At 38.4% G+C, this 20,322-nt stretch overlaps 1 long non-coding RNA gene across 2 annotated transcripts in view; it reads right to left on the reverse strand.

Annotated features, from left to right (window-relative positions):
• Window positions 1–299: 299 nt before the first annotated feature.
• LOC130925548 (uncharacterized) overlaps window positions 300–20,322 on the reverse strand; it is a 143,537-nt gene continuing 123,514 nt past the window's right edge. Inside the window, exons 4-5 of one of the 2 annotated variants that reach the window (XR_009065812.1) lie at window positions 856–962; window positions 300–669 (exon numbers count right to left, since the gene is read on the reverse strand). This is a non-coding gene — a long non-coding RNA (uncharacterized LOC130925548). Of the gene's footprint in view, window positions 735–855; window positions 963–20,322 lie in introns of both variants that reach the window. The other variant, XR_009065810.1, reaches the window with a different exon arrangement.

A 20,322-nucleotide genomic window follows, 5' to 3' on the forward strand; every position in this document is an offset into this window, starting at 1 on the left:
GGTGCATGCATTAAACTTTGAGTACTATACAATATGACATCTGCCCAACTACTAAATAAGCATTGCTCTAATATTAGAAAATCTAGAACAGGTGAACACAATTGATTTAAAAAAAAAAAAAAAAAAAAGCTCTCTGACAGGGACATTAAAAAAACTGAACATTATAACATTCAAAATTTTTAATGCAAGTATTAGATTAGGCACCATTTGGGTGGAGCTTCATAAAAAAAAAGAGTATACCTAAATGGGTAATTAGACACCATTTTTAAAGATACTAAGTTTACAATCATTCAGGCAGGAGATACAGAATAGTAGGAGCACCCACGGGCATGCAGGCTCTCATCAGTCGAATTTCAGCTTCTTTGGCAATTTAAATCTATTGAAACTTTATTAAGCGCAACGGCCAACATATGTATGTTTCCCTCTTGTGAAAGAACTGCTTTGTAGAGGGAGTAGCCCCTCTGCACCCCAGCTCCACCACCAGTCTCCAGCATGTAGGTTACTCATTTGGAGATATTGTGATTTCACTCAAGCTGCTCCTGCGGCCTTTAACAGTTCACTTCCACGTCCATGGGCTCGGCTCGGAGAAGACCACCCACGCTCGCCCATTCATCGGCTGTGTCATTCGCTCCCTGGCCGCCGCCTCTTTTAAGTGCATGGAAACCTGCACTGCTCACACGTGTGCACACACACATGATCCAATACGTTTATCCAACACTGAGAAAAAGCCTTGTCTGGCAAAAGGTAAAAACAATTATACAAAAAGTGTAGAGGACATGTGTCTATGTTTGACTTCTAGGACAAAATCTCAATGGAGTCCATATGTTTCTGAGTTATGTATTGGAAATGTCTGACCTCCTGCATCCACGCTTGCTCGGCTCTCCGTGCCTGGGGCTTCAGCCAGCATCAAGTAGGACGCCGATAGAAGATGAGCATTTGCTCCGCTATGGCTACCAGAGGCCCTGAGGTGACACACAGCTTATTAAACAGACCTTGAAATGTTCCATCAGGGGTCACTTCATCCAAATTGAGCAAACAATAAAATACATCGAAGGTAAACCCAGAAGCCACAAACCATGAACGTTTTTTTTTTTTTTTTTTTTTTTTTTTTTTAAAGCTATAAGTACTGAATTAAAATGACAATAATACTGAATTAAAATGACAATAATAGTTAGGGTGAATTTTACACACAAAACTGAAATCCATGCACAATTAAGTAAATTGTTTTTTTTTTAGTAAAAAGTGGTGCCTTGAAATTTTTAATTTGTTCGTTTATATCTCAAAACACTATTTCTAATCTCATTTGCCCTTTTAAAACAGTGGTCACTACAGTGGACAGTGATTCAAAAGATGGTACTTGAAACCTTTAACCTTCTATAAAGCAAGTGACTATTTTGGATCATTAAAAAAATGAATATGAACAACTATTATTCTTATACTGACATATTTGTTAAATTATTAATAATTATTGCATTTTTATCATAATAAATACATTTATAAATGAATACAATATTAATAAAAACGAAATTAATGACATTAGGATGGGTAAAAACAGAAACACACTGGTTATGGGCCCCAAGTAACACTCTCAAATTGTTTTTGATGGTGATAGATGGTCATTAAACGAGAAAGACTGGCTCATACATCAGTGCCATTGCCATCTACTGCATCCAAGGCAGCCAGTGAGTTAAATGAGACCCCTAAACCTAAAAAAAATCTAAGTCAAGGCACCACCATATGTATAAACTGCTGGCCAGAAGTATTGGCACCCCTGCAATTATTTCAGATAATGCTCAATTTCTCCCAGAAAATGATTGCAATTATAAATGCTTTGGTAGTGATTTATTTTGCTTGCAATGAAAACACACAAAAGAGAATGGATTTTTTTTTAAAAATCATTATCATTTCACACATAACTCCCAAAATGGGCAGGACAAATGTATTGGGACCCTTTGAAAAACCATTACATGCTTCTCTAATTTATGTAATTAACAGCATCTGTTACTTACCTGTGGCACATAACAGGTGTTGGCAATAACTAAATCACACTTGCAGCCAGTTAAGATGGATTAAAGTTGACTCAAACATCTGTCCTCTGTCCTTGTGTGTACCACATTAAGCATGGAGAAAAGAAAGAAGACAAAAGAACTGTCTGAGGACTTGAGCAGCAAAATTGTGAGGAAGCATGGGCAATATCAAGGCTACAAGTCCATCTCCAGAGACCTGAATGTTTCTGTGTCTACCTAGCGCAGTGTCATTGATAAGTGTAAAGCCCATTGAACTGTGGCTAACCTCCCTAGATGTGGACGGAAAAGAAAAATTGACGAGAGATTTCAACGAAAGATTGTGCGGACGGTGGATAAAGAAACTCGACTAACATCCAAACAAGTTCAAGCTGCCCCGCAGTCCGAGGGTACAACAGTGTCAACCTGTACTATCCATCGGCGTCTGAATGAAAAGGGACTTTAGGGTTTGGGGTTGATTTGCTTCCTCTGGCAATGGACTGCTTGACCATGTGCATGGCATTATGAAGTCTGAAGACTACCAAAAAATTTTGCAGCATAATGTAGGGCCCAGTGTGAGAAAGCTGGGTTTCCCTCAGAGGTCATAGGTCTTCCAGCAGGACAATGACCCAAAACACACTTCAAAAAGCACTAGAAAACGGTTTAAAAAAAAGCACTTGAGACTTCTAAAGTGGCTAGCAATGAGTCCAGACCTGAATCACATGGAACACCTGTGGAGAGGTCTGAAAATGGCATATCAGAGAAGGCACCCTTCAAACCTCAGAGACCTGGAGCAGTTGGCCAAAGAAGAATGGTCTAAAATTCCAGCAGAGCATTGTAAGAAACTCATTGATGGATACCTGAAGCGGTTGTTTGCAGTTATTTTGTCTTAAGGTTGTGCTACCAAGTATTAGGCTGAGGTTACCAATTCTTTTTTGGAGTTTTGTGTAAAATGAAAATGATTTTTCCCCCCATTATCGTTTGTGTTTTTTCTTTGCAAGCAAAATAAAAGAAGATATTACTACCAAAGCATTTGTAATTGCAATCATTTTCTGGGAGAAATTGGGCATTATTTGACAGAATTGCAAGGGTGCCAATACTTCTGGCCAGCAGTGTAGCTATTTGAGAAACTCACAAATATTTTCTAAACTCCTGAGCAGTGTAAGTAAAAAACAGCATTTGACAACAACACGATTTAAAAATTAATAATAATAAGAATCTTTTACGAAAAGGATATATGACAGCTGTCGGTAAAATCAAGCATTTTAGGTGTTTCCAGAAAATGTTATATGCCAAAAGTGTGTTGTAACAGAATTAGCCATTTATAGGGTCCGTTTTCTCCACACAGATATGCCAAACCACCCCGCGAGGCTTTTGGAGTCATGGAAGATATCAGATAAATGACAGATCCTCTAAGTCTCGAAAACTGAGCTTCCAAACTACCATCACCTCCTCCAACCTTTCACGTGCATACTTTCTTCCTACACTCTTCTTCCTCCCAAATCCACCCTCCTCCACAACCCCCTCCTCACTGTTACACACTCTGTCTCTCATGTTACATAGTGCAGCTTTTGCATGCTTTACAAGACAGTAAAAAGCGGAGAACGAGATGTAACCAAGACAAGGAAAAACAGAGTTCAAGAAAACCTTTCCCAGTGTCATTGTTTTTATTGCTGGTGCTTGGAAACAAAGAAATCAACTATGATAATACTACTATTGTTGATACACGTACAGCGCAAACAGCAGTTCCTGCATCAAAGTGATTGAATATTTTGACAGCTAACAGAAAGCCAATATTGACAATCAATTTCATTTAAATTAATCCAAACAGCACTTTACTTGATGACACCAGTTCCTGTGCTAAAAAAAAAAACAACTCAACGCAAAAAAACACTTATAGTACACGCAAACAGAACTGTCTATGTATGTCCAAATGGATTTCGGTGTATATAAAATTAGTGCGCTTTTTGCATGTGTCAGTATGTGACAAAAAGGAGACACAGAGTACCTTGTTAGGTAAACTGTTTGACATTCACAGGAGAAGATTTGATAAACAGGAAACTGCACGACCTCCCGCGGCGTCCCATAGCCACACGCCAGGGTCATAGCAAACATCCCTAATATAAACATATCAGATACACGGATGGACCTTTAGACTTATCGGCACTTTCAAAACATCAAAGAGGAGCATGAACATCGTCTCCCAGCACAAGGGTGGACTTTGGGCTGACAGTCTTGAAAACGCAGTCGAAAAATTTGTATTCAGTGAATTACTGTGAATCCATCCAAATGTGGAGAGTGCCTAAACGGAGGCCAAAAAAATAAAACTGAAGTGTGTGCATGTTTGTCTGCATGTGTGTGTGTTGCATCACTCTGGCAATCATCTGGTAAATATTGTGTTTCCTGTCTCCTCCTTAACTGTTTTGGTAATTGGCTTGTGTTAACCCTGTGACCCAATGACTACAGAGTCTGGTCCCATACATTTTTCGTGTGTGTGTGATGTGTTTTCAAGTGTACAAATAAAATAGATACAAGAAATATGTTTATTGATGCACACGTGATTGCAAGTGTACAAAATCGGTGTTGATGAAGGGTCAGCTTGTGGTGCGGCGCGTGCGGCAAACACACATACGCAAAACATATGCACAGGGTCGGGATGGCAGAGCATTCAGAGGAAAAATTGTCCTTTAAGAGGTGGAGATATAGACACTATTTCAAGTTTGTCGAAATTAAAGGAAAGAACCTGCATGTAATGTGTAATTTATGTTCCGGGGCAAAGCTTTTGTCGACATCTGTGGTAAGCAATTCAAATCTGCTGGAGCACCTAACAAGTTAACTACCTGTCTGTTCTTCTCTATTCCAATGACTCGAATACTGCTCACAAAATTTCAAATTCTTTGACATACAACAAGTTCTTTTTAAAGTAACGGAAATAGTTACTTTCCCTGGTAACTAGTTACTTTTACTATAGAGTAATTCAGTCACTAACTCAGTTACTTTTTGGAAGAAGTAGTGAGCAATGTAACTAATTACTTTTTTAAAGTAACGTGCCCAACACTGATAATGAGTAGATACCGATAAATAAATTATAGCTTCAAATTTTGACAAGCACCTAAATTAAAAAGTTGAGATTCTTGTCCTATATACAGTGTTATGCATTAAAGATATGCTACACCACACCCAAATCCTGACTTGGGTGGCGGTGAGCCTCTCAGCCAATTCACCTCTACAAGCTGCTATGTGTTACCATGTCAACTGTAACTCAATCAACCACATTACAAAATTTCTAACTCGGCTCTGAGGTTCAGGGACGGCAGTGATTTGGGTTTTCCATGTCATGTACGCGAGGAAATAAATTATTGTAACTAAATGCCATGATTTCAAGTAAACATCTACTGTGTGGGCATGTGCGTGTGTGCTCACAGTTAGTTAGAGGGCGGGAGAGCTCAGGGGCGAAGACTGGGGCCAGTTAACGCTGCTGAGTGCTTGGAGTTCCACAACAAACGAGCAATTAAGGAGCTCCTCTTGGACCTCTTTTGTCCCACAGGCTGATTAGATTGCCTGGGACGTGTTAATCTACCAGTTTATCTCCCCTCTTCCAAAATACACTATTATGCCTTAGATTCATTTTACTAACAAGCAGAGGCTCTGAAATATGTAAAATAATTGGATATTCAGTTATCACTTTCATAATTCGCCTTTCTGTTTAACTAAAATATTTTTTAAAAAATACACAAAAGTGATTTAAAATGAATAAGCTCTGTATTTAGAAGAATGAAGAAGGTAGATCACTTTGATTCTCCAGTGAATGTACTGACAATAATAAGACACAAATTCTGCATTTCCAATCAGTGCCGCAGCCTTTTCACTATATAAATATATTTATAATAATTGAAATGAGAAGCAGACTACAAAGGATTCAAATGTGTTTATTGTTGTTTTTTATCTGTAGTGCGATAATACATTTCAGACTTACTCTTCATTAATTACACTTGCACCATATAATGAGATCAATTACTTAATGTTGTGAGTAGATATTTCTTACATATATTTTTCCATTGATTTAATTTTGTTTTGAAATGCATATGCAGTAACTATCATATACAGTACATTTTATAATGTTTGAGGTGCACTGGAAAGGGAAAAAAAGTATTCAATGACTTACAAACTTCTAAATGAACCTTTGTTAGCTTTGACATCACAGGGGAACAGCAGGCCAGTCGTGTGCCAGTTCAGTCAGGCCAAATCAGGCTGCCTGAACATTTGCCCTATCAGTCTTGGAAGCATGTCCAAACAAAACATCTTTGTTTGTATTGGCAGCGGCCACTCAGCCCACTCTCTAACACTAATATAAGATTGTGGCCATGGGTCTGCTGCATGATGCATAGGGCAATACGACTGCAGTTGGATATGCAATTCCAATGAATCAACATTAAGAAAAAAAACTGGAGGTTCAACTTGCAATGTTACATCTTGGTCACTTCAAAACCAGAGCAAAATTTATCACCACGATGCTGTGAATTTCTGCCATGTACATCATGTACAGTGCAGAGGTTTTTTACTATAATTATGCCCCCGTACCCACTTCCCCAACCCCAAGGGAAAAAGAGAGCACAGAAAAATATGAGCGGTATCTCTATCTAGAGTCCATGACCCCAAAATGTAAACAGTGCCTTGTGTGTTAAGACAGGAAAGGACCGAGTACCACGAGGCTCCGCCCCAGCTAATTCGACATTACCACTCCAGAAAATCACCAGAAGAATAACAATTGAGTGTCTACGATTTGTCAAAAGTGTACCTTAAATTTGAATCAGAAGTCATTTATTGTCATTGGGCAAAAAACACGCGAAATGCAAATGTTTTTTTTCCTACTTGTTACATATTCCCAAAAGTGCTTTGGAGATTTTTTTTATGGACCAATGTAGCAAAGGTAAAATTTTGATAAATAATTCCCAATTTTGGGGCATAAATACAACACTGCTCCTCTCTAAAACACCACCAAACCTACAGTAATGTATGTTGGTGGCATCATGATTTTGGAGAGAAAGAAAGACACAATCGTGCCAACTACTCGTTTATTCCCTTTTCCATAGATCTTGAATGTGATTCATTTGTAAAACACAACCACAAACCCAGCATTTGATCAGGGTTGTGTAGACTTTTTAAATCCACTGTAAGTCAATAGTATGGTCAGCGAGCTTGTCAAAATGTTTAAATAATTCTAGAATTTCTCACCACAGTATGTGTTCTTTCACTGTGATTCTGTAACTTTAACTAATCAACTTTAGCTGAGGTTTAGAAATAATGCGTTATTGGCTGTTGATACATAACGAGGCCGGCCAGCCAGGCAGGCCGGTTCGGGTTTTACACATTTTTTTATACTAATATAATTTTTTGTTTGGTATTTATTAGGGCTGTCAAACGATTAAAATTTTTAATCGAGTTAATTACAGCTTAAAAATTAATTAATCGTAATTAATCGCAATTAATCGCAATTCAAACCATCTATAAAATATGCCATATTTTTCTGTAAAATATATATATTCTGTAAAATAAATTGTTGGAATGGAAAGATAAGACACAAGATGGATATATACATTCAACATACGGTACATAAGGACTGTAGTGGGCATTTCACTCTACTGTCATTTAAATCTGTCTATGCTGTCCTCACTCCGAGGCGTCTACTTTTTCCAAAGCTAGACAGCTAGTGAACGACGCCTTAATAATCAGACTTCTTCCTTTTTCATCTGATTTATTAATAAAATGGCCTCAAACCATTGTCCTCTTTAGACCGTCGTAAAACTACAAAATAAAAGTACACAAGCATTGCGTTAGCAACAACGTGAGCTTAGCACGCTATACAGGTTCACTAAACATAAACAAAAAGCGTCTCATACAAAAAATATAACATTTCGCTTACTAACATAATATGTACATTCTTTACAACAACCATACTTATGGACAAATCTTGTCCAAGGATCATATAAGCACAACATTATCAGCCCGAGACGTCGTGCAGCCATAATGAAGAAAGAAAAGAAGAAAATAAACCATGTCGCAAAGCGACCACAAGAGTTCGCTGTTGGACAGCGCAAAAAGCCTTGCTGTAAAACTTACCAAAAGGCAGAATACTTTCTGAGCGGGACATGTGCGTTAATTGCGTCAAATATTTTAACGTGATTAATTTAAAAAATTAATTACCGCGCGTTAATGCGATAATTTTGCCAGCCCTAGTATTTATTCATGACCGTGAGTATTACTTAAATGCTGTTACCGCTGTCAGTGTGGCCCGTCTTTGAAAAAAAAAAATAATAATAATAATAATAAAAGATTATTATTAAGGTTTTTTTTTCCAGACGCATCCTGACGTGTGCGAGCGAAAAATAAAGCATGCAGCCCCAGCCACGCCCACACCCCTGCTAATCAGAGTCTGCTTTGAGCCAAATTAGCAACTAGCTCGGTGCTCGGATCATACATAAAAAGAGCAAGGGTGGAGTTGGGGGAAAAAAAAAAATTACAAAGAGAAAAGACTTGTAAAAGAAGCTGAAAAATGTGCAAAAATAGCCATTTTTTAATGCAACGAGCTGGCGGCCTCAAACGACAAAGGATTACAACAAAAGTAATAATGCAAATTGCAACGTATGTTATGACAACAACACGTAACTGTGGAAACTTTGGCTTGTGCAGAGCAGGCAGGCAGGTAGGATTGCCATGTTCAGTGAGTGGATATGAATATTACAATTAATATACTCAATTACGTGACGTCTTTAAATTGCCATAAAATTGACTTGATCAGAATGATTTGTAGAAAAAAAAAAAAAGGGTTGGGGGGATTGTGTTACGTTTCTACCTTGGCAACTATATGTCTACTATACGTTTACATCTATCCGTGCGTATGAGGGGAAAAGATATAAGAACGAAATTAGTTAATAGGTTTGTTAATAGCTTGTAGCTCAAGTGAAGTGTGCCGTCTAGTATTGGTATACCGGTGTGTATTATGCAGTTGTGATGAATGCATGCATGTTTCTCTGTTACAGTTTCACAAACTTAAACAAATTACTTCATATAAAAACAAGAAAAGACCAAGCCTTGTGTTTTATTGGAGGACATTCAATGTTAACTAGCTGTTGCACAGTGCACAAAGAAACGCACTGTTTAGGGTAGTATACACACACACATATATATATATATATACCTGTATATATATATATATATATATATATATATATATATATATATATATATTTTTTTTAGGACCTAAAAAACAAACAAAATAATCCGGAAATACAATGGCATTTCCAAAATAAACAAAAAATATACACGTTTTAGCCTCTGCAGCACTCCCAGAAAAAGAGGAAGTACTGTAAGAAGTTTAGAACTTTTGTTCAAATGTGTGCATATGTACATATATGTATATATATATATATATATATATTAGGGCTGCAGCTATCGAATATTTTTGTAATCGAGTAATCGACTGAAAATTCTATCGATTAATCGAGTAATCGGATAAAACAAATATATTTTTAGGTGAAGAGCAATTATAAATGTACATGAGAAAACAAGACATTTAATCTAATCTTGAACCATTTTCAGTCAATCAATGTCTTTATTTTCGATGTATATTGTTGAAAACAGCCAACAATTGCATCTCAGATGTAACTAGAATAAAAAAAGACTAATTCACTGCTGTCACTCAAAAAACCTTTTAGATCTTATGAAGTATATATATGTATATACACCTAAAAATGCCGTTACGCTTGATAACACACATCACTTAAGAGTTAGGATTTTTTCCCACGTGTTTCAATTGAATTTCTATTTGTGTCAAGCCATTTTTAAGTTCTAGTTAAGTTCTAAGTTAGTGTAAACTGTAAGTCCTGATAGGATTTTGAGTTTTTGCAATGTTCAAAATAAATGTATGATACAGGCTGTATTGGAGCACATTAGGGACCAGTGCTACTTGGTGTTTTATCCAGCAATGACTACTGAGCTAAAATTGATAGTTAGCATTGTTAAGTTTTTATTTTACACCCTCATCCCTCCACAACGCTATGTTATGTTAAAGCCTGTATGTAAGACACGTTAGCCACGCATCGACAGTGGTCATAATTAATAGAAACCTAGCCCTCCGCAGGGCTAACGTTACGTGAGCTAGTAGTGACAGTAACGTTAATCTTATTTATTAGCGCTCTTTATTAGCGCTTAGCGCTACTGCTTTAAGATGGCGGCTGTTTACTAACGCTGCCCAGACGCGGCCGAGTCTGTCATTTGGCATCTAGTTCAACATACATGTGATCTCTATGAGACGCATCAAACGCTATCTGCTACCAACGTAGCTTCGTGCGGGCTAGTATTTAACAACGTCAGCGTCGTTTGTAGCGGCTGTCGGCAGCAGTAAGTTTTTTTTTTTGTTTAATTTTTTTCCTTCCTCTCCGCACGTGACATCAGCGCGTTGTCCCGCATTAAAAGTAGTCCGAGCAAAACGTGATGCTTAGAGCTGTCAAAATAAACGATTACTCGAGGTGAATAAAATTACTCGGATCAGTTTTTAAACTCGAGTTACTCAAGTTGCTCGAATATTCGTTTCAGCTCTAATATATACACACACACACACATATATATATATGGCGGAAAACACAGACAAGACTGAAAAAGCAGTTTCTGCTCTTGCACCCCTCTTTAAAATAAACTGCTGAATTGCTGAATGAAGCCAAAAGAACTGTTGTCTTGTCTTTGATAGAACATTATGTCTATATGCTGCCATAGCAGATTCATTGCACACTAACCCTCTGAACCATTTTTAATTTGTCCGTTTTACCCTGAAAACCCCCGTTTACAGATGTCGCCCAACAGCTTTTGTTTCAACCTAGCCATAAAAAGAAGGTAAGTAATTATATTTATTGTTCAAAATGTCTGTCATTTTTAGCTTAGAATCATTAATTGATGTCTAATATTTCGTTTAAAAAAAAAAAAAAAAACGACTTTAAATAATTATTCACTCGCATATTTTAAACTTTTAAACGAATTACGTCACAATGAAAAATTTGGCGTCAGTAAAAAAAAGTCACAGATATCTACCTCATAACGATCGCTTAATTGTATTTTTTTTTTGTTACTGTTGCATTTTCCCCGATATGTTAGATGGTAAATAATCGATCCAAACAAAAAAAATTGAAAAATAACATTTAAAAGGTTAACTATATGAAAAAGAAAATCTCAACCACCCCTTGTTGTCTGCGATTTCTGCATCGCGACCCTTGTTATATCACCATGTTTCACCCATAAAAAAAATTTAAAAAATAAAAAATAAAAAAATCAGGCTGTGGCCATTCACAGCTGCGTCTTGACACCCGGTGATACATGCTACATGGAGTTTTTGGATCGAAAGGTAAGTACATGATAATATCTCGTTAAAATCGTGGCGTCTTTAATTCTGCTCTCCCGTGCTCTTGCCTCCAATTAGGGTTTTGCTTTTTATTTATTTATTTTTTTAAATGCCCTCCTGTTTAAAATTTTTGTTCCCCCAGAAAATTGAAATTTTAAGCTTTCCAATGATGTATCACATATGCATATTGGACAATTTTGAAATTTGGCCAAATTGGGGGTCTCAGAGTGGAACTTCAAGTCACCTGAGTGTTTTCCGCCACATATATATACACTCACCGGCCACTTTATTAGTTACACCATGCTAGTAACGGGTTGGACCCCCTTTTGCCTTCAGAACTGCCTCAATTCTTCGTGGCTTAGATTCAACAAGGTACTGGAAGCATTCCTCAGAGAGTTTGGTCCATATTGACATGATGGCATCACACAGTTGGTGCAGATTTGTCGGCTGCACATCCAAGATGCGAATCTCCCGTTCTGCCACATCCCAAAGATCCTCTATTGGATTGAGATCTGATGACTGTGGAGGCCATTTGAGTACAGTGAACTCATTGTCATGTTCAAGAAACCAGTCTGAGATGATTCCAGCTTTATGACATGGCGCATTATCCTGCTGAAAGTAGCCATCAGAAGTTGGGTACATTGTGGTCATAAAGGGAGGGACATGGTCAGCAACAATACTCAGGTAGGCTGTGGCGTTCCAACGATGCTCAATTGGTACCAAGGGACCCAAAGAGTGCCAAGAAAATATTCCCCACACCATTACACCACCACCACCAGCCTGAACCGTTGATACAAGGCAGGGTGGATCCATGCTTTCATGTTGTTGATGCCAAATTCTGACCCTACCATCCGAATGTCGCAGCAGAACTCGAGACTCATCAGACCAGGTAACGTTTTTCCAATCTTCTATTGTCCAATTCCGATGAGCTTGTGCAAATTGTAGCCTCAGTTTCCTGTTCTTAGCTGAAATGAGTGGCACCCGGCGTGGTCTTCTGCTGCTGTAGCCCATCTGCCTCAAAGTTTGACGTACTGTGTGTTCAGAGATGCTCTTCTGCCTACCTTGGTTGTAATGTGTGGTTATTTGAGTCACTGTTGCCTTTCTATCAGCTCGAACCAGTCTGGCCATTCTCCTCTGACCTCTGGCATCAACAAGGCATTTCCGCCCACAGAACTGCCGCTCACTGGATATTTTTTCTTTTTCGGACCATTCTCTGCAAACCTTAGAGATGGTTGTGCGTGAAAATCCCAGTAGATCAGCAGTTTCTGAAATACTCAGACCAGCCCTTCTGGCACCAACAACCATGCCACGTTCAAATTCACTCAAATCACCTTTCTTCCCCATACTGATGCTCGGTTTGAACTGTAGGAGATTGTCTTAAACCATATCTACATGCCGAAATGCACTGAGTTGCCGCCATGTGATTGGCTGATTAGAAATTAAGTGTTAACGAGCAGTTGGACAGGTGTACCTAATAAAGTGGCCGGTGAGTGTATATACATATACATATTATATATACATACTTTAAATCGGATCAGGACTCTTTATCGGCAGATTCTCAAAATCAGGTGACTCGGACGCTGGTGCAAAAAATGCCATTGGGACATCCTTATTTTAAATAGTATAAAGTGGGCCAGTCTAACGCATGAAATTCCCGGGCTGAAAATGAGTCCCACTCCGGCCCTGTATCCAGTCATCAGATATTTGTTAGTATCTGTGTTATGAATCCATTTTTAGCACAAAGTCCACATTGCCTGTGCAAAACCCTCTGTTAGACAGATGAAGTGAATAGTTGTATAATTAGCCACAAAGCACCTCGACAGAACACCCGTGAGATCCCCACTTTGTTCTGTTTTTCTGTTTATTTGTTACACGTGAATATCTTGACGGCTGATTAATCTTCCATGTGTTGATCATTGAATATAATTGTGTTCCGTAATTATGGAGGCAAAACACCATTCCGTGCAATTCAGCGAATAGTGTTACAAAGAAAATGGGGGAGAAAGGGGATGGGGAAAGAGAGGAACTCAATGGAGAGAGTGGTGGAAAGAAAGAGGGGGAAATCTTGGCGGTTCTTCTGGGTGGTCCTACTTAGGGGAAGGAAAGAAGAGAGGCAGACAAGCAGATATAAAATGTAGCGCAGCTCCGCAACACTGTAGGGAAAGATGTGATCAAAAATCAAAAACATGATAACTGCTGGAATGCAAAGAATTGGCTCTTTCAATATGTACACTTGTCTTGAAAGCCTAAAATAAGTAAATGGAGGGCAGTTTGCTGACCCAGAGACACAAGACTCACACGTATATAATATAGTAAGCACGAGACCAAGTAGGAAATGACACAATTTGCTCGCGATTCCAACTGTCAAACATGAGGATGTTGACCCCTCCTGAAACGGAGCAGCGGAACCACAATGCAATCAACTGTACACTGAAACAGGTTGGCGGCCAGTGAGTGTATCGTTCGTAGCATCGGTGGAAGACGCGAGGACAGGGCTTTTAGGGCCGTCCGGTCGGGATTTAGCAACACTGGGAAACATGCGAGTCTGGCTTTGTGTTTCCCTCGCCACGGCACACTGGGAAGCTTCGGAATTGGCAGGGAGCGAGCGGCTTCTGCTGGCAGGCGCTCATCATCCCTCACCACAGGAAATCAAAGCAAACAATCAAGACCTTACATCCTGTCCTCGCGACCGCACGATGCTCAGATCACAACACTTTTTGTGTGCTTGTGTGTGTGAGCACATCATATTTCTCAGTTTGTGGGACGTAAATCTGTTAATGCAGTGGGGTTCTGTTGACTTGAACAGAATAGAATTTTAGGGTGGAGGCTCAGTGTCATAAGTGACGAGGTTAAGCGGAAGTCAAAGAGAAGTTAAAATTAAATAAGGTTTTAAGTCAAACGTGAGCGGCAATGCAAGTAACACAACAAAAGTAACGTCACTAAATGCAGCTATCGTTAGCCACCTGCAAGCAACAGCTTGTAGATTATATGAATTACGGCCATCTTGACATTGCAGTGTAATTGGATGATTCGCCGCCAGTAAGGCTGCAACTAACAATTATTTTTACAATCGATTAATTGGACAGTTATTTAAACAATCAATTGATTAATTGAATAAATGTTACTTTTTTCAGTTACATTCGCAATTTAATTTGAAGTTGTTTTAGGTATGTTGTAAGCAACAATGAAGAATAAATTCCTATTTCTTCATTCCTATTCCCTTCAAAAATAACATCTGATTACAGCTTCCAGACTTAAATGTAGTCTACAACTGTACTGTGTTAAGTACATAAAACTTGTTCATGCATTTAAATAAAGGTTATGAGTAGAGATGTCCCGATCGATCGGCGTCCGATCACGTCATTTTCAAAGTATCGGAATCGGCAAAAAAAATATCGGACATGCCTTTTTTAAATATATATATGTATATTTTTAATTAAATCGTTTTCTAATTGTATTTAACGTTACAGACATAATATGTTACACTCATCCAGAGTCTTTAGTTTTGGCTTAAGGTAGGGTTATCAAATTTATCCCGATAAGGGCGGTAATTATTATTATTTTTTAAATGTATCACGTTAAAATATTTAATGCAATTAATGCATGCGCTGCACGACCCACTCACGCATTGTCGCGCTCAATCTGTAATGGCGCCGTTTTACCTATATAGAGAGCTAAAAGGCAGAATAAAATGAGTAGAGTGAATTTTGGAAGCCTTTGGAGCCGATTTTTAATTGGCTATAGCCTTCCCATCCCTCTCCCTACGATTAGAAATATCGTAGGAAGCAATGTGGGGAAGCAAGGTAGTAATTGATCTTTTTCTTAACACCCTATGTTATTTTCCAACGCAGAAAAGATATATCAATTGGTAGCACTACGCACAGTCATGGTTCCACTTCCCATCATGCATTTGGGCATGGCTACAGTATCATTTACTGAAAGCTCAACAAATACACTAGATGGCAATATTTAGTCACAATATACAAAGTCACATTTGTCCTTTAAGAATTACAAGTCTTTCTATCCGTGGATCCCTCTCACAGAAAGAATGTTAATAATGTAAATGCCATCTTGAGGATTTATTGTCATAATAAACAAATACAGTACTTATGTACTGTATGTTGAATGTATATATTCGTCCGAGTTTTATTCATTTTTTTCGTAATGCATTGATTGGAATTGAATCGGGAACAAAAAAAGCAATCAAATCGGGAAATATCGGGATCGGCAGATACTCAAACTAAAACGATCGGGATCGGATCGGGAGCAAAAAAAAACATGATCGAACAACCCTAGTTATGAGTATAAAACATAAAAATAATTTCTCAGAACGCAAATAAGGCATAGTTCTTGTTCATTCACTTAAAAAAAAAAAAATGCTCCTGATTTTTATCTTGTTGGCTAAGCGCTGATATAAATTGTGTCAATGACATTTATTTTCTTGAAACAAACTGAACACCAAAATTGAATATGGAGGAGACAGACTGTAAAGGATCAGTTTCCTTTATCAAACAGTTGTTCATGAATACAAATCCCCAATTTCAAAGCACACTCTCTTGTATGACAATTTAAAACAGTTTGTGTTAAAAGTCATATGAATGAGTTTATGTGTGTGGTTTCTTTAAAAAAGGAACGAAACAACTTTACTATCTAACAATAGCTCAAGTGCTAATGAGCTTCTCCAAAACACAATACAAACGGACACTTAAAACACTTATTGGTAGAGTTGTGTGAAATTTCCGAATCTTAGATTATTCGCGATTCGGCCACGGAAGATTCGAGAACGATTCACAAACATCCAAATTCCGATTATTGAAATATGCCAAGTAAAGCGGAACTAAAACACAGCGCGGTCTACGGGATGTAATGAGGAACGGCCCGAGAATAAACATTATGCTTGACAATGCTCAACTCACGGCTCTGGCTCAACTCATGCTGCTAGATAAAAAAACAATAATACCTTACTGAGGCCAGCAGCCGCTACAAACTACACCCACATAATGGTACGGTAGATATCATATGTATAAAGAACTACATGCGAAATGACAGACTCGGCGGCTTTGATATTACATGTATAGAAAACTAGATGCGAAATAACAGACTCGCCGGCGTTGGTAAACAGCCGCCATCTTAAAGCAGTAGACTTCTCTGGAAGGCTGTTGTAGCAAACCTTCCGAGCAAAACTAATTAACTTTTGATCTAAAATACTGCTAAATCAGCAAAATCTTGACTTGAATCTTTCTTTAAATGATGAAACTGTTTTAAAACTTTCACATGTCGAAAGTAGGCAGAAGGGAAATTATGGAATAACAGGAGCAATTTTACCAACTTTAACAGTTGATTCATAACTTTAAATTGATTAAATGTAGTTTAAAGCTGCTGACACAGAATAGGGAATTAAGTATTTTATTTACTGTTTTGAGCTGTAAACTTGATACTGAAATAGTAGTTTATTTAAGCCTGAGAGGATTTTTTTATGCAAATTTTTTAACTAAAGTACAAAACATTATAAGCAGCTAATAGCTGGGGTGTGTGCATCAATAATCGATTTATAATCAAATCGTAGCCTCTGAATTGTAATCGTATCGTTAGGTGACGCAAGATTCCCGCCTCTACTTATTAGCATAAATTGCTAACTAGCTTAACGCTCAGTGCTAAGTAATAATTTCAAACAATACAACTGGCTTCATTTACTCACGTCTGACAGAGGGACACTGGATCTAACAACACAAAAGACAATCTAACTTTCGACACTTCGTAAAGTTATTTATTCAGCAACCCAACTTGAGTGTAGCAGCAATGAACTCTCTCTCTCTTGCTTCAATCACTGGCGCAGGCACAAACAATGACCCCAACGGGACTGTTCATAGCTGCTGGCAAAAATCTATTGTCAAATTCGTTGGCAACTAATTTACTAATCTATTTTAATTGATTTAATCGATTAGCTGTTGCTGCCAGCCTCTCCTTGTCAAAATGAATTGGACATCCAGCGTCGTCAATGGCAGCCAATGAGTTAAATGAGTGCCTGATAAATGGTTAACGGTAGAGCTGTCCCGACTAGTCGACATAGTCGACGTCATCGATGGCGTAAATCCGTCGACGAGCACAACATCCCGTCGACGGTTAATGAAGGGTTAAAAAAATATATGCGTGGAAAGTTCAGAATGTCGGATGCTCTGTATGCAAGCGGGGAAAGCAGCACAAAGCCAAAAAAAGCGCACCAGAGTGTCCAAAACATTGACCTATTTCAAAGAAACAAAGGAGGGTACACACTTCTGTCCTGTGTCCAAGCTTGGCTGCACGTCGGCCATGAATAAACACCTCAAGTGCCGTCACCCAGTTTGTAATTTTTTTTTTTTTTTTTTCATTTTTTTGTACACCAGAGGGTGCTGTCGCCTTACTAAATAATGATGTTTCATTGACAATGGGCCTATAAGTGCTATTAGTATTGTTCTTAATGCTAACTGAAAGGTTTATTTCATGTTATGGTTTATTTTATGGTATAGAAAATTATATAAGGTTAAAAGGTCATAAATATATACAGTATATACAGTGATTGCACTCAAGGGAGAGATTGTCAATATAAGGTAATAATTTAAGGTAAAGGCTATTCATATAGGCAATTCATTGATATATAAATAAGGTTTAAAAGGAAAAAGGTGAAAAGTTTTTGTTAATTTCTAATTGTGTTGTTTCATTTGTGTGCACCGTAGCTCTTACTGTGTGTTTACATCAAGGATGGAATAAAAGTTGTAAACCATCAGTTTAAGAGACCATCTTTCCAATCGGGATGCTACACTAGATAATTCTATCAGCATTTGAACTCATTGTTTATTTGTGATTTATTATTGTTATTTACGTGTTTATTTGTACTTTAATAAATAATTTAAGTGTTCCAATATGTTTTTTTTGTGAAATAAGCGTCAACAAAAATTTCATTGCTAAATTAGTAAAAAAAAAAAAAAAAAAAAAAAAGTTATTAGATTAGTCGACTAATCGTAAAAATAGTCGGCTGACTAATCGGGAGAAAATTAGTCATTTGGGGCAGCCCTAGTTAAGAGTGCGTCCAATAAAAGGTAAGGGTGAGCTGAAGGGTAAGGGTTAGGTGAGTCAGGGTTACACGAAAGGTAAGTCAAGGGTAGGTCGACTAGGTTAAGGGTGAACCAAGGGTATCATTAGTGCAATCAGGGGTAATTGATTTTGAGAAACAGTCAAATATAATTAAAGGATAATCACACTAACAGTTAATCAATAATACATTTAAGAAAAACACAGTATAGGGGTCTAAAGGGGTTGGGTTGATTGAAATTTAAAAAAAAAGGGTTATTTTACTGTTGCCTATTTTTAACAGCCATTATTGGTAAGAAATTCAATATAGGAGATAAATCAGACATACAACCGTCAATGAAATCTTTAAATCGGAGCTCTCGTTCCTTCTATTCCACTTCACTCTCCTCATCCTCTCCTCTTAATCCACTTCCAGCCCTCCCTCCATTCCCAATTCTTCCTCCCCTGCAGGGTTTCTCAGGTTACCATGCGTCACTGGTCCAGACAAGCTGGGGATTCTTTCAACGAGCAAATTACAGACAATTAGGAGCCCAAAGGATAACGTTTAGCATGCAGGAGAGGGCCGAAGTAAGAGGAGATAGTGTGTGTATTTGTTTGTGTGTTTAGTACACATACACCACTCAGGTAGTGCAGCCATGGTTTTCTATACTGAGCCATCAAAATGTTGAACACTAGTGAGTGTAGAATGCCAACATTCATTTACCACAACAAGCCAAAACTGATGAGATTAGATCAGGTGAAAAAGGAGCAATGGGGAAAACGGCATCACCCTCTCCTGGTTGTGGAGTTTGATTTCTCTGAGTTTTTTTGAATGAGTCCAATACATTCTGGGAGAGCTTTCTGCTTAATGCACATTTGGTTTGTGTTGCGATTGAGTGGAGGGTTCAGAAGGTTAACTTCATCACAGCTAATAAGATGAGGTTTCATGCAAATCAACTCCAGATGCTTATTTCAGCTTTTATCACACCAGGAAAATGGTTATGTAACGGTATTCAATTTTCTCTTCTTTTTTTTTTTTTTTATAAAGAAACTGGTCCATCCTTGGATCCAGAGTTGAACCAAACTTAAATCTGGGGCTGGTATCCGTTTTAAATTGCAGTGGAATTAGCAAATTACCCTTGGATATAATTAGGCAAGAAAGCAGCGAGAGAGGATGAGTCCACAAAGGAGTTCGCACTCTGCTGCCATGAATGCACAGGGAGCAGGCCTATCATTGTAATCATGGCTCCGTCAAGTAATGAACGGTGTCAGGGCACGCCAAGTCCACTAAAGGCTGCTGCGCTAAAACATTAGCCAGCTGCTTTCTTTAACTTTTTCTTCTTCTAAAAAAAGATGAGAGCCTGTTGCAGGGTGCGACTCAACCCTTGTTGAGTGAAACTGGCTTGGATTAGCTCTGTGTCTTGTTTAATCTGACACTCCAAATGAAGTATTGCCACGCTGGAATTGAGTGTTGAATGCTCGAGGCGTGCACGTGAACTTGGGCTAATGCGCGTACCTGCTGCCAGGCCGCTGACCGAGAATGCCCGGAATGCTCGGGAGTCTCACTCCACCCTGTCCCATTAGGCCACGCCTCTCCAGAGGGACGCGGATGGGGAGCAATAGGGGGGTTGGAGAGGGCCTGAAGGGAGGAGGTATAGTGACAGTTTAGTAACACTCACCAGAGACCGCCGTCCCCTTACTTCAGAGTGGCATCGCCCACCCTCAATGCCAGAAGCAGAGTTTATTTTTTTAACTCCGACTTTCCCTGCAAGAGGACCACCGAGAGAGCGGTCTCACCACCATAATGCTAAAGCTTCGTTGTGGTTTTGATGGGAAGAGATTTATTAGCTGCGGAACAAAAACATATATGGCTAAAGTAAA

This window comes from Corythoichthys intestinalis, chromosome 1, assembly GCF_030265065.1.
Source record: "Corythoichthys intestinalis isolate RoL2023-P3 chromosome 1, ASM3026506v1, whole genome shotgun sequence".
NCBI classification, from domain to species: domain Eukaryota; kingdom Metazoa; phylum Chordata; class Actinopteri; order Syngnathiformes; family Syngnathidae; genus Corythoichthys; species Corythoichthys intestinalis.